At 39.0% G+C, this 15,049-nt stretch overlaps 1 long non-coding RNA gene across 1 annotated transcript; it reads right to left on the bottom strand.

Annotated features, from left to right (window-relative positions):
• Positions 1-42: 42 nt before the first annotated feature.
• On the bottom strand, positions 43-10,796 carry LOC306641634. Its single transcript, XR_013758227.1, has 3 exons — positions 9,183-10,796; positions 4,433-4,517; positions 43-103 (listed from the first exon to the last, which is right to left on the bottom strand). It is a non-coding gene; the product is annotated as an uncharacterized lncRNA (long non-coding RNA).
• Between the last annotated feature and the right edge of the window lie 4,253 nt (positions 10,797-15,049).

Here is a 15,049-nt window from a genome sequence, read left to right as displayed (position 1 = left end):
GTGGGACAAAGTTAGGGTCTCCTTTTTGGGGGTCTTACATTTGTTGCCCCACTTGTCCTAATCTGCCCATCCTGTTACGGACTTTTTGTGCTTACATCTCCACCTGTAAAAGGAAAATCAAGAGGGATGTATGATTATACAGAACTTATAATCTCTGACATTCCGGGATTGTTTTTGGCAAGACCCTTTCTTTTGCAAGATGACAAGTCCCTGAAAGCCATGAACTATGTGTTATTCATATTTGTGTCCCCAAATATCCCATATTTATGACATGCAAATGTTTGTGAGAAACATGACACAGTGAGTTTTAAAGCCTCTAAAGTTATTGGACTTAGTTTGGGTTTATTCACTCCTTCATACTAAGAAATCATGAACAGGCAGGGAAAAAGTTGAATAACTAGGAGAGATTCTCTGTTTTATTAACCAACAAGGAGAGAAATACTAAGAATGAGTTTGCCTGAAAGTCCAACAACTTAACACCTTAAAATACAGCTTTCAGTTTATAAGAAAAATAGTTTAAAATTCTTTAACATTTGCTTGCTATAAATAATTGCATGTATACTTATATTCCATTCTATTCCATAAGGATTTTAAATTGTTTTATGCATTTTTATACAAAAAATAAATAAAATTACATAAAACGTATTTAAAATAGCATTATTTACAGAGAGGTACTAAACCACTGAGGCCATTTAGTGGTAAGCTGGAGATTCACAAGTCTACAAAATGAATATGGCACATCTTCAAGAAACAGCATGATTTTTCATGGGGGAGAGTGAGGAAGGAGCAGTCTGAGAAGTAGATTGGTAATGACTATTTTCTCTGTGTTTTAAGCACAGCATTAAAGGCTATGATGATTGATTTTATGTCAACTTAATTAGGTGCAGGAGCCCAGATATTTGGTCAAGCATTATTCTGGGTGTGTCTGTAAGGCTGTTTCTGGGTGAGATTAACATTTAAATCAGTAGCTTGAGTGAAGCAGATTGCCCTCCATAATGTGAGTGGGCCTTATCCAACAAGCTGAAGGCCTCAACAGAACAGAAAGGCTGTACTTCCTCCAGTAAGAATTCTTTCTACCTGACAGCCTGTCTTTGAGCTAGGACACTGACTCTTCCTGGGTCTCAAGCCTGCAGCATTCAGAGAGGAACTAGTTCATTAGCTCTCTTGGTTCTCAGGCCATTAGATTCAGACTGGAACTTATACCATCAGTTCTCCTCAGTCTGCAGACTGCTGACTCATCCTGCAGATCTCATAATCTGTCAGTCTCCAAAGGGAGCCAATTCCTTATAATACACATACTCTGTTGGTTTGTCACTCTGGGGAATACTAACAAAGACCGAGAACATTCATGCTTGACATGTTGAATTAGAAATGACTCCCTTCCCAATCCTTCACAAGTATATACTAATTTTGGTAAACAAAATTATGATCACTCCACTTCCTAATTGGGCTTCAAATCGAAATTGTCATAAAGTATAATTGAATTGTGGAATCCAAGCAGTGGGTAACTTAATTCTCTCTATATAATTCTTCACCACCTTTCTTTGATAATTTTTATTTTAAAAAATTTGGAAAAATAAATTGCTTTGAAATGGATAGTGAGAAAAAAACGCTTTATACTAATTAAAAAATGTTTATAAAATTAATATAATAAAGTAGTACAACCTTACTAGGTGCTATAGGTTGGATCTTGATTGTTCCCAAAAGGCCCATGCGTTCAAGGCTTGGTTGTGACCTGTTGTGGAGGTGGTAGAACCTTTTAAGCTGTCTGTCTTATCTCTAGGGGACTGGGTCTAGTGAGAGGAAATTAGGACATTGGGGTGTGCCCTGGAAGAGGTTATTGTGGCCCAAGCCTTTCCTCTCTCTCTCTCTTTTTAGCTTCTGGAACATCACAAAGTGAGCAGCTTCTTCCACCACATAATTCCACCATAATCTTTTGCCTTGACACTGGCCCCAAAGCAGCAGGCCAACTGACCAGGAACAGAAACCTCAAAAAACGTGTTCTAAAATAAATGCTTTTAAAAGTTGATTATTTCAGGTATTTTGTCACAGGGAATGGGAAGCTAACACACTGATTTTAAACAAATTTAGTTTAATTTGAATCTTCCAGTTTTCAAAATGGCATTAACAAGAATAGAGAGCATCATAAACAGGAGGTTTTCTATAACTACACTACTCCTTTTAATACCACAACACCTCCCAACCCCCAGCAAATGGCCTTCCTCTCTACTTCATGACAAAAGTGATACCGTCAGGCAATACCCTACTGTCCACCACCTTTACCTGGAAATTTATCTGTAGGTACCTCCTTTATTTTGTCCAGTCTCAAGGGGTGAGGTATACGGCCTCCTGTTGAAGGCCATTCCAATCACATTGTCCCTTATCCCCCCTGCATTCTCCAAAGTCTTGCTCTATCAGTTGGTTTCTCTCTACTCTTATTTTTTAGGCCTCTTTCTCATTATTGCCCCCCCAACCAAGATACTTCGGAAAAGCTTAAAAATTTATGTCTCTAAAACATTTTACTTTTGTCTCAAATACACAAAGGAACTGTTTTGTGGAGATTCCTATCTAGAGGCTTCTGGGTATTCCTTGGACAGTGGCTACTCAAAGTGCTAGACTGCGAACGGTGTGTTACTGGTCAGAGACTGAGATGAGGAGCTTTCATCGGAATGCAAAGTAACTAGGTCAGTATGTATGCAGTTTCATTCACCCAACTCTCTCTTCTTTTAAGCAAGATTTTATCAATGGAAGTAGTGTGTTGATTTACTTTCCGGCTCAGGCTCCTTGTCTGGGTAATGAACAGTTTGTGGACTGGCATCAATCTGTGAACCAACTCATTTGTGGACCTCTCATTGAGTAACACTGAAATAATCCTGATGCAGTTCTCTTTCTCCACACCAACAGCCTATCCACTTAAGTGAAGCTGGAGGGAGAACTGTCAGAATTTTCTCTGCTTGGTGTTCAGTATCATATGTGCCTGCATTAATTTCTGACTAGTACACTGCTTTTCAAATTGAATAAAAAAGGCTTGTGACATCAATGTAGTCGGCCTTCACCAGCTAAATACAAGGAATGGAAACGGAAATTTCTAGCAGACATCACAAAGTGCTTGGTAAGAATTATTTTGTGTTACTTCTGATTTAGCTATGCTTATATATTTCTGATAGATTATCATTCAAAAGATTCACTCTCCTCACCTCTAAGTACGCTTTTCTTCTCTTGACCTTGGGCTTGCCATATGACTTGCTTTAACCAATGGAATGTTAGCAGATGTAAGAGGATCAAAAGTTTGAAGAATATTTGTACAACTTTTTGCACTTCTACCATTTCCAGGAGAAAAATATGCTCAGGCCAGTTGGCAGAGAGCAATAAGAAGATGAGAGATATGTGGAGCAGAGCCACCCAAGCTAAACCACCCAGCCAGGCTAAGCCTATGTCAGCCAACCACCAACCACCCACAGGCAAATAAACCAAGTTCTGCCAAGATCAGCATGCCACCCAGCTGAGTCCAGCACAGATCAGCTGGCCCTAACCAACCCACAACAATGAATGAAAGAAAATAAATGCTTATTCTGGAATGTTCATGAGATGTTCTAATTGTTTTATTATGTAGAAATAGCTGACTGATAAACATTTATTTATACATGTCTGTAGTGGGTTGACAACATAATGTGTATTGCAGTGGGTTACAAAAGATTTGAAAGCCACTGGTCTAGAAAAGCTCCATGTTTCTCCTTCACTTCTTGTTGTTTAATGAGGCTTAACAGAAGTTCCTGTCTGAGAGTGGCTGTTTTCAATAATAGAGAATGCAGGTACACAGAAAGATGATAGAGCTGTGAGATGAAAAGAGAGGGGTGTTTGTGTGTGTGTGTGTGTGTGTGTGTAGGGCAGGAGGGGGGGAAGAAACAGGGTAGGATTTAATGGCAATGAACACCTATTTTAGATTGTGAGCTTCCTGAAACTGTTTCCTGTAGTTTTTTTCTTCGATTCCCTGATCTATCTCAGTGCCTTCCATTAAATCTTCTGCTTTCCTCAAGCTCTTTCAAGAAAGGTTTCTGTTTACTTTCAACGTTAAGTGGCAACTTCTTAATTAATAGAATTCTATTTGTAAATAGTATTAAGCCCTGATTTTCACACTGGCATATATTAATTCTATTTATAATCCATCTCCTTGCAGTATGGCTACCTGAAGTGTATATACAGTTAAATACTGGAAATAAGAGCAAGAATTTTCCCCAACTTAATTCAGCCTAATACTTTCCTATCCCACTGTTGCTATTACATATCAACCTTGAAATATTGGCTGCTTCACAGAGGTTTCAAATATCCTACCATTAAAATTTTAATTTTTAAAATATAATTCATGGCTGAAGAGTAATTATTCCTAATAACGATATTAATAATTCCTATTTATTAACTTTATGCTTCTTACGTTTTTGGTACTCCATCCAAGAGGACTGCCCTCTGGATGAGAAATCACAGTGGAGAAGCTGTGAGGTGAGTCACCTGAAGCAGGGCTAAGGCACAGTGGAAGAGGGAGAGGTTGAGTCAGATCTCTGACACAAACTACAAGTGAAGAACCCAGCAGGACCTTCTGCACAGCCAACTAAAACATCCCATGCCTTTGGGTCTGCTGGACCCCGGGAGTGCTAAACAGAGAAACAGCAGCAACCAACAGAATGAAGACTGTCTGCTGTTTATTATGAACAGTGGAGTAAGAAGATACTGTCCCTTCTTCTTCCTCCCCTCACTATCCGAGCTGTAAGCACTGAGGGGAGAAGAGGCAAGCGTTGCACGTGTTCCAAGTTCTGAGAGCCAAAAGTTGGACCTTTGCTGAATAGAATGACATTGTTTTGATAACCAAAAATGATAGAATAAGATTAAGAAGTAGCTGAGAAGGGCTGGGGCTGGGGCTCAGTGGTAGAGAGCTTACCTTGTACGTGTGAGGCACTGGGTTTGATTCTCAGCACCACATAAAAATAAATAAAAATAAAAATAAAGGTATTGTATCCAACTACAACTAAAAATATCTTTTTTAAAAAATGTAGCAGAGAGAGCCCCGCATGCAGGTGGTGGTGGTATGTGGGCATGTATGCCAGTGGGCAACAGAGTTTTGCTTTTGCAGTGCTGAGGAACAGTTCATTTTTTAAAAAATCCTTCTTATATTAAAATGAAATTCCTCAGAGAGCCTGTTTCTCTGTTTGGTTGTCTCTAGGAATATTTTCATCTAAGGAAACCACTAGGGTGGCATCTCCTTGGCGATCTCTAAAGAAGCTCTGATTCAATTTCTAATCTCTACACTTAATAATAATAATAATAAATATCTGAATACCATGGCCAGCAGCTGCATTTTTGTCATTAACATCTCAGAGCCAAACTGATAAACTATTCTACATGATATATTTAGATTACCATCTCCAATCTTCAAGAAAATATTTTAGGAGGCCCCTAATCTCATGGGCAGCAAATTTCCCAAACAAAGTTATTTTCTAGGATTAACAATTTAAAGTTATTTTCTAGGATTATTTACATAAATTGCCTTAATGTTATATTTCATTTCCATTTCAGTAGTTGACACAACTAATCATATTCCCAAATCCACAGATTACCTTGTAATTTAGATCCTTAAAGAAGACTGATTTTTAGGAAATATACTCTTTAAAGGTATTTTTAAACAGGAAAAAAATTGTCGATTCTATTTTATAAATTGAAAAACTAAGGGAAAAGAAGAGAATAAGTACAGGATCAGTGTATAAGGGGCAGAATTAAGGTGAAAACTTTAACCTTTTTATAATCTAGTTTTTCTTTGTACTTGGCCAAATAAATCATTACAAAATCATATAACAGAAAGAAATTTAGTAAAATTGTTAAATGGCCTGTTTATAAGTCTGTGCATGTGTTCAAATATGATTCTCCCAGACAGATAAAAGTACATATTATTTGAAAAGATAGGAAGATTTTGTGATTTCCTGTCACAAATAATTCTGGGACTTTAAAAAAAAAATCTTCTGAAAAATGTTATTTCTAACTGCAATAGTCATTCACTAAGCAAACACTGAAAACCTATAATGTGCAGGACATTGTGTCTGATGCTGAGGATAAAGTTAAAACACTGTCTCTGTTCATTTGAATTGTCAACTTGATTGGATTAAAAGGCTTCTGGGTATGTCAATGAGGGTATATCCAGGAATGACTGGCATGTGGGATAGTGAAATGGAGATCCCCCTAAGCATGGGCAGCACTGTCTAATAGGATGATGGCTTGGGTGGAATGAAAGTTGGAACAAAGCAGCAGCAGATGCAAGCTCCATTCTTCTTGAACAGGTTCTCTGCCAGTGAGTATCCAGGGAGTTTCCAGAAGCCTTCGGTTTCCCAATAGGGTAGCACTGTTGATCCCTCTTGCTCTGAGGCTTCAGCCTCTTGGACTGTGCAGCTACTGGTTCTTCCAGCTCTCCAGCGTGCAGATGGTCATTGTGATCATCCAACTACTGGTTGTATAAACCAATCTAATAAATCACCTTTTTACAATCATACTTCCTGTTGATTCTTTCCCTAATACAGTCCCCAACCTTAAACAGAAATTTGGCTTATTATTATAGGTGGAGATGCCCATAGGTGAGACATAATATGTTGGGTAATAAAGTTAGAATTTAAAACATTTCCACAAAGTTCACAAGTTCAGGAGTCTTCACAAGGTTCAAAACAAAGCAGGCAAAATGACATAGCAATATATTTCTACCCATTCAGAAGGGAGGAAAGCAACAAACTTGCTGAATGGAAGTACAAAGAGACCAGGTTTAACACCACCAAATACAAAAAGACCCAGAGGATGCAACTGACTCCAAGTTTAGTAACCATGAGCAATTGTTGCCAAGAACTCTAATATTAGGATGGATAAAAAAAATATATGCAATTGATTTTACGCCACTCAGATCTCAGACAGTTGGGGAGGTGGCTTTTTTGAAATACAAACTAGAGCATATTCATAGGACAATAGGAAAGGCAAAGGATCAGAAAATAATATTGATAAATATATTCAAAGGGAATAATGTTTCATCTATAAAAGAAGCTTAAGCGGGACATGACTCCTGTTTTCAAATATTTAGAGTTTTGTGACAGAGTTTGCTAGCTGCCTTTCAGTACTCATTTCCTCCTTTGTCCTTAGCACTAGAACGCTGATTTTTAGTGGGAACTTTGATATTTCCCAGCCTCCTCTGAGGTTCAGTAGATCAAATTCAGGACACAGGTATATTAATATAAATGGTATGCTGTCCTTCCAGAAGTCTCCTTAAAGAGCGGGGTGTACCCTTTTGCCTTTCTTCTTCAGTACTGCTACAATGGAGCATGGGATGACTGGCACCCCAGCAGCCATCCTGGCCCAGAACACAGAAGTTCTACCCCAGGAACTGTGCAGGAGTAAGATGGAGAGAGCCTGGATCCCTAAAAATTTCAGGGCAGTTGTCATCTTAGTCCAGAACTACCTACTTCTGGATAGCTTATACATAAAAAGAAAAAATGTTTCATTTTAAGACACTGCTCTTTGGAGTTTCTCTTACATGTAGCTGAACTCTGACTACCACAGAGATTTCCTAAAACTTGGACATCTTTTTAAAATGATCTACTCTGTGATAGTTTTATATTTCTATGTCTGTTCAAATGGAGATTGTGAGACCAGCTTCAGAAATGGTGAATATTCCAGGGTATGAAGAAAAAGATCATTACCAGACCTCTTTTAGTTTCTTTCAAGCCAGGTGCAGTCACGCATGCCTGTAATCCAAGCAACTCAGAAGGCTGAAGCAGGAGGATAGCAAGTTCAAGCCCAGTGTTGCTAATTCAAGGAAATCCTGTCTCAAAATTTCAAAAAAGGCCTGGGGGTGTAGCTTAATGGTGAAGCACCCCTGGATTTAATTCCTAGTACCATAAGGAAAAAAAAAAGTTATAGCTCTTAAGATCTTATGATTTCCCCCACCTTGTACATCAGTGGTTTTAAAATTTTTTTTAAAAAATAGCTCCTTCTCCCTGTTACAAATATGTTTGCGATGTTACTAGCTGTTTGGGCCCAACACAAGCAGTCTACAGGCCTTGCTTTACAGCATCACAAGATTCCCTTTTGGAGTTTAACTTATTCTAAGACCAGTACTTCTAAAACAATAACCAAGAACCAAAGAGTGAATCAATAAACTCTTGTAAACTGGTGTTATAATCATTATGAGTCTTGATCAAATCGATAAACTAGAACTTCTCTTGAGGTCCTTCCTGTCTGCCTAGAATAGTTGGTAAATCAAGGTTTAGTTTATGATTATAACCTTGTGGAAAATGGTCCTCTTCCATTCTACTTTCCAATTTCTATTAGCTGTAACTACTTTATATCATTTTAATATTATTGCATTAAACTAGAATTAGTTGTGTTCTATCTATTAGTTGGTTCTTTAAACATTCATTTCCTCAAAGCAATAATACATACACATGGTAAGAACAGAACAACTATGCAAATAGAAAGGAAGATAAAGTTTCCCTTCCATCCCAGATTCCAACACCTCCTCCCCAGAAGCAACCAGTTTTTATGTTCTCTTGCAGAAATCTTCTAAGCACGTATAGACACCTATCTATCTCTATATGATAAAAAGGATATATCAAAGCTGGGTATGGTGGCACATGCCTGTGATCCCAGCAGCTCCAGAGTCTGAGATAGGAGGATCACAAGTTCAAAGGCAGCCTCAGCAAAAGTGAGGCACTAAGCAACTCAGTGAGACCCTGTATCTAAATAAAATATAAAATAGGGCTGGGGATGTGGCTCAGTGGTCAAGTACCCCTGAGTTCAACCCTAGTACCCCTCACCAAAAAGGATATATATATAACACACACATAAATATATAAATGCATATGTGAATACTTATTACTATTTGCACATTGAATTTTTCATTTAAAATATCTTCATGATTGTTCTGTATAGACATAAGCATATATGTGTCATTCTTTCTGAAAAGGTCATATATATTCCATTATATTTATGTGGGTGATTTTATTGGCTAAAAATCAACAATGGTATTAACAAATACAAATAAAAACATTTTGTTAAAATGTTTTGTCTTTAGACAAAAATTTTTTAGAGCTTAACTTAGAACTCAATTTTGTTCAGTTCAGTAAACATTTAGAAAGCATCTACTACATGAATGAACCTACCTTTATTCTCTCTTCTTTAGCATAAGGTCCCAGCTTTAAACACTCATCTGAGAATGAGGACAGAGGGTAAGAAATAGCATTTGGCACTTCAACTTTTAAAATATTACACATATACATATTGGTACTAACTCTATAATTACATTGCTTAAGACAGTGGTTTTGGTTTGTTTTATCCATGTGAGTTCTTCTCTCGAGTAGCCTTAAATTATTTTATTTGTTCCTATTTCCTTACTTCTTTACATCTCAATCCACTGCAGTCTGGCACTGGCACATCAATTATGGTAAAACTTTTCCTACCAAAATTGTTTATGACCTCTAACTTATGTAAGCATTTGAGTCTTACCTTACTGAACTTCTCTCTCTTGTCCAGTGACCCAGTTTCTCTTTGGACGGCTCTGAATTTTTGGTTTCAGTAAATCCATCTCTAGTTCTATTTCTTCTTTGATGGATCTTTTTTCCTTTTGCTTTCTTTTTCAAGTGCTGGACATCAAACTCAGGGTCTCACACGGGTTAGGTAAGTGCTCTACCACTAAGCTACACCCCCCAACTCTCTTTTATGGGTTTCCCTCTTTTTTGGCTCCATGTTAGCATTTCCCTGCTTTTTACTTCATATGCTCTTCCTGTGTGATGTTGGGGCTCGCCATAATCTGAAGATATGTGTTCTCTCAAAATGCACAGGGTAGAACTTAATACACGATGTGAGAGTATTAAAAGGTGGAGGCTTTGGGGGAGTGATTAGATCAAAAGAAAAATGCCTGCTCTCATGAGTGGGATTAGTGCCCATCTGACTTATGAGGATGCAGCAATAAGGCACCATTTATGAAGCAGAAAGCCCCCTAGATACTCAACCGCCAGCTCCTTGATCTTGAACTTCCCAACTCCAGAACTGTAAAAGATTTCTACTGTTTGTAAATCACCCAGTCTAAAAGTCTGTTATAGCAGCCCAAAAAGGTTAAGAAGGGTCTCAATCTTAGCTACAACTACTAAGAAATTCTCTTCATCCCTGGTATTACTTATATATCCACCTGCATGGTGGACATCTCCTTATGTAGTACTCTACATATCCTTAAAGGAATTCATCCTTGTGCCTCAAATTGATAAGTTCTAGTATTCACCATCTCAGTTGTTGACAAAATTGCCCACCCAGATATCCAAGTCCAGATCCTAACATCTGCTTAAGATTCTTCCCTTCCATTTTATATAGTTAATCAATCCCCCAATTTTTCTAATTTTGCTTACTAAATATTTGTATGTCCTTGCCTCTAGTCTTGCTATCACTGTTGCAATGTCAGCCTCATCACTTCTTGACTACTTCAATAGCCTAACCGATTTCTTTGCCAAATTTTGTTTCCATCTGAAATACAAATTGGGCTGGACCCAGTGGCACATGCTGTAATCCCAGCAATTTGGGAGGCTGAATCAAGAGGATGGCAAGTTCAAAAGTCAGTCTCAGCAAACTTAGTGAGGCCCTAAGTCAAGCCATGAGGCTGTATCTCAAAATAAAAACAATAAAAAGGCCTGGGGAGGGGCTGGGGTTGTGGTTTAGTGGTAGAGCACTTGCCCGGCACATGTGAGATACTGGGTTCAATCCTCAGCACCACGTAAAAATAAAAAAATAAAGGTATTATGTCCATCTATAAATAAATTTTTAAAAAAATATTTAACAAAATAAAGGGGGGGGGGAAGGCCTGGGGAAGTACCTCAGGGGTAGAGTTTAATCCCTAGTACCAAAATAAATAAAATGCAAATTGGATTCTGGAGTCTGAGACAGGATGTTTACAAGCTCAAGGCCAGTCTTAGCAATTTAGCAAGCCTGTCTCAAAAACAAAAAATAAAAAAGGGCTGGGGATGTAGATCAGTGGTAGAGCACCCTGGTCCAATTCCCAGTAACAAAAAACAAAAAACGTAAATTACCTCCCCCATACACCCCTGCCCCGTGTCTCCTGTGATTAGATCTCGTTTTTTTTTCATGTCTATGAGAGTTAATTTGCCTAATTCTTTGAACACCATATAAGGCCTATGTGGTTCAGAACTTGTCTACCTGTGTTTACTTCATGCTCTAGGAATACACAATTTTTAGTTCTCTGGTCTAACATTTTAATTGAAGGTTTTTTGTCATTCCCATACTATTTTCTGTACCTGGAATGCTGAATAGTTTCTTCTACAAATAGTGTTTTTATATTCTGTTTAAGAAATGTTTTAAGTATCCAAAGTAAAATGTAACTTTTATCTATATAGGTCCATAACCTATATAGAATTTTTTAAATGAGTAGGCATTAATAGTCCTTTTTGTTCCACATAAATATTCCATTTCCCTAAAAGCATTTATTGAAATGTCCATTTTTCTCCACATTACTTATAGTGTCACCTTTGTAGAAATAAAATGTTCACATAAACATGTTTGGGAACTCTATTCAGCTCCATTCGGTTTCCTTTCTATCCTTATTCCAGTGCTATACTAAATACTTTTTGTAGTTTAATGTATTAATATTTAGTAGGACAAATCTTCCAAATTTGTTCTCCTTCCAGATTGTCTTGGCTGTTTTTAACTTTTTCAATAGCTGTATACATTTTAGAATCAGCTGGTCAATTTATACAAACTTGCAACCTGCTGGGAAAAGACTAACAGAACTGACATCTTTATAATACTGAGTCTTCCAATTCACAAGCATAGCATTCATTTGGGTTTTCTCTAAATTTTCTCAACAATATAAGTTTTAATATAGAGTTCTTATGTATGCTTCATAAGATTTATCCCTAAGTGTGTAGACTGAATCATAGCCCCAAAGATATCAGGTCTTAAATCCTTGACAACTAAATGTTACCTTATTTGGAAAAGGGGTCTTTGTAGATGTGATTAAGGAACTTGACATGAGGAAATGATTCTAGATTATCCAGGTGGTCCCTAAATGCCGTCATATTGTCCTTTATGAGAGAGGTGGAGGCAATTTTGAGACACACACATAATAATGACAATGTAAAGATCAAAACAGAGTTGGAGTGATGTGACTTTAAGCCAAGATATGCCAGTGGATACCAGAAACTGGAAAAGGCAAAGAACAGATTTACCCCTACAGCCTCTGGAGGGAGAATAGCCCTTTTATTATAGACTTGGGGCCTCTAGCACTGTGAGAGGATAAATCTGCTTTAAATTACTAAGTTTATGGTAATTTATTACAGCAGCCAAAGGAAACCAATAGACTAGATATTTTATTTTTATTGTACTTGCATGCAGTAAGACTTTTTTTTTTTTTTTTTTTTTTTTTTTTTTTTTTTTGCGGTGCTGGGGATCGAACCCAGGGCTTTGTGCTTGCAAGGCAAGCACTCTACCGACTGAGCTATCTCCCCAGCCCATAGCTATTCTTTTTTTTTTTGGTGCTAGGGATTTGAACCCAGGGCTTTGTACTTGTACTTGCGAGGGAAGCACTCTACCAACTGAGCTATATCCCCAACCCGCAGTATCACTTTAAAAAAAATCATTTCTAATTGTTTAAATCTACATATTTTACGTTACTGTATCCAGCAACTTATTAAATTCACTTACTACCAACAGTTTGTAGATTACATGTAAATGATAGACTGTCATGTTTTCTCCCCCCCCCCCAAAAAAAGAGGATATATACCTTTCAATCCTCACACTTTTTTCCTTGCTTTTTGTTTTTGTTTTTGTAATTGCTGGGATGTTCAGTAAGATAATGACATACTTTTGATTCTGGAACTGAGAGATAGTATTATCTGTTCCAAATTTAAAATAACAGTGAAAAAATTAAACACACACACACACACATAAAAGCAAACTAGTCAAACAAAATTAACCAACACTTCTACTTAACAAACCCAAAGAACTTTTCCTAAACCTTTCTTCTAACTCTGTATCACTGAACGTTGCTTATCAACACATTCTTAAAACTTCCTTGCCCAGATGCTTTTCCTCTTCTTTTCGAAATTGGATTCCCAAGATCTTCTCCCTAGAACTTTTTTCTATGTCCTTATCAACTCTTGGGAAATCATTTTAAGGCCCATTGTTATCTTCAAAACCAGGCCAAGCTCAGGTGCTTTCCTTTTCTTCAGGAGAAAACATTCCTTTCTCAGGTTCTTTCCCCAGGAGAGGAATGTAGTCCTCTGCTCTGCCCTATTTGCTGTACTCCAGTAGAATCTTTTCACTTCGAGGGTTTCACTAATAAACATGAAATTAAATCACAAAGATTCCCAAATCTTCTCAGTGTTTTTGTTCCTAATCTACATGCAGATTCCTTTTGGTAGAAAAGTGCAGGGGAGGTGCGGCAGAGTTGGGGTATTAAGAAAGCTGGCTGGTTAGAGGGCTCAGGGTGGCATCTATCTTGGTGAATTTCCTAAGTACAGGGTCTAGCTTTTGTGTTACAGGACCAAAAGAGCTGAGTCATGTTGATTAGAAACTCCTGTATAAAAACCCAAATGCCAATGTATTAATTTACAATGAAAAATAATATCTGTTAAGGGAAAAGGTTATTCACTTCATTTGGTCAGGACATTTTCTCCTTTTAGAAAAACCACACTAGCAATTAAAATATTATTCAGAACTGTATTCGTTTAGAAAAGGAACAGAATAAGAGGTTAAGTTGTATATATTCAAATATTTAATGTAATCCTAACAACTTGGATAGAGAGATTATCTCCACTACCAGAACCACAGCTTCTGTACCTGGGCAGGATGCATCCTCCTTTAGACAGGGCACGTCAAATATTTGCTTCCCAGGGTTTTCTTGGCTCAATTCCTGATTAGGTATGTTATCTCAGTAAAGGCTTGTTCTGGCCAGAGGCTCATTTCTGGTTTCATCCAGAAAATCTTTATTTTCAAGTGTTTGTAAACTATTTCACTGGTACTCCTAAATACTGCACGCATACATCTGCATACTACACACAGTAAGTCCTCACTTCTACTCAAAGAGAGACTATCATAAATTGCCTCTGATGCCAGACAGTCTGGCAAACAGCATACGGCCTCAACTCTGGTGAACGAATAAATGCAATTCAGAAAAGCATTACAAAGCACCTCTCCTTCCAGGCAGGAAACTGCCAGAATGCAGCTCTTGCCTCACCTCTACTTGAGGACTCCGCCCGCCCACGGATCTGCTCCGAGCCACCATCATAGGTCAGAGCGGGCAGAGAAAACGCCAGCTGGAAAAGGACTTCGTCCTAATTTTATTTTCCCACTTTAAGTGTTTATTCCTCAACTATTAGTGAGAAAATAGGAAAGATGGGAAACGGAAGATAGAACGCGTTCCCACTCCCCTTAGGGGAGGGTGCTTTAGCAAAACACAGCTGCATTCTCAGCCTCGGAAACTCATCTTGCCACCCTCCGTCTCTCTCGGGTATTGGGCCCCAGTTCAGAGATTCAGAGAAAATGGTAGCGTCCAAGTCCCTACGGCCGAGCCTACTTCTCTTGCTGGCTGGGCCACGCAGGCTCAAGGCCGCCACGCTAGACCTCGCGACTCCATGGCGGGCAGGCGCGCGCCGCCGGCTTGTCGCTGCCGGGGGATCACGGGAGCCGAGCAGCCTGCAGCAGCAGTACCTTGGGAGCACCGCGCTCCCGCCGAGGTCTGGCTGACTGCCTGACCTGCGGCTGCACACCAGACTGGAGGCCGCTCCCCCCGACTCGGGCAGTCAGGTCGTGCCGGACTTTCTCGGGCTGACCGCGTTCCTTCCGCCCTGAGAGGGCAAAGAGTCCCGCTCCCTCGCAAGCACCTCCCGCCCGTGCTCCCGAGCGCCCCCTAGGATGGACGCCGAGTGGCGGCCGCACCTCTGCGGCGGACTTCCGAGCGCTCGGTTGGGGTGGCCCGGCCCGGCGGCGAACGGGGCTTCCCCGCCCCTCCCCCTCTGCTCCCCTC

This window comes from Sciurus vulgaris, assembly GCF_902686455.1.
Source record: "Sciurus vulgaris genome assembly, chromosome: 12".
NCBI classification, from domain to species: Eukaryota; Metazoa; Chordata; class Mammalia; order Rodentia; family Sciuridae; genus Sciurus; species Sciurus vulgaris.
Note: the sequence above shows the minus strand (reverse complement) of the source record. Positions and strands in the feature narration are given on the sequence as shown.